General features: G+C 46.3%; 1 protein-coding gene across 1 annotated transcript in view; it reads left to right on the top strand.

The window, feature by feature from the left end:
• Nucleotides 1-356, top strand: part of ZC3H14 (zinc finger CCCH-type containing 14) — a 22,464-nt gene that overhangs the window by 8,661 nt on the left and 13,447 nt on the right. The window lies entirely within an intron of this gene.

The following is a 356-nucleotide window of genomic DNA, read 5'->3' as shown; positions in this document are numbered from 1 at the left end:
ACATTAGAGTGTAAGCTCCTCTGTACAGAGACTGATGTGACTGTGGGGGAGGGGACATTAGAGTTTAAGCTCCTCTGTACAGAGACTGATGTGACTGTGGGGGGGAGGGGACATTGGAGTGTAAGCTCCTCTGTACAGAGACTGATGTGTGATTGGCTCAGTGTTCTCTGTACAGCACTGTGAAGAATATGGCAATGATGAAACCTCCATGGGTATAATGTGAGTCCTGTAAGTCTCTTTTTTTGCACATGGCGGAGAGTCCCAAACCTATACAACATATTTTGGGGGCTTTGTACCAGTCTTGTACTCTCTGCTTCTTTCTCACTATGTCTGGAGAGAGGAGCTCATCATTGACT

The sequence above is a fragment of the Nanorana parkeri genome, unplaced genomic scaffold, assembly GCF_000935625.1.
Source record: "Nanorana parkeri isolate BGI_ZX_2015 unplaced genomic scaffold, ASM93562v1 scaffold658, whole genome shotgun sequence".
Taxonomy (NCBI): Eukaryota; Metazoa; Chordata; class Amphibia; order Anura; family Dicroglossidae; genus Nanorana; species Nanorana parkeri.
Note: the sequence above shows the minus strand (reverse complement) of the source record. Positions and strands in the feature narration are given on the sequence as shown.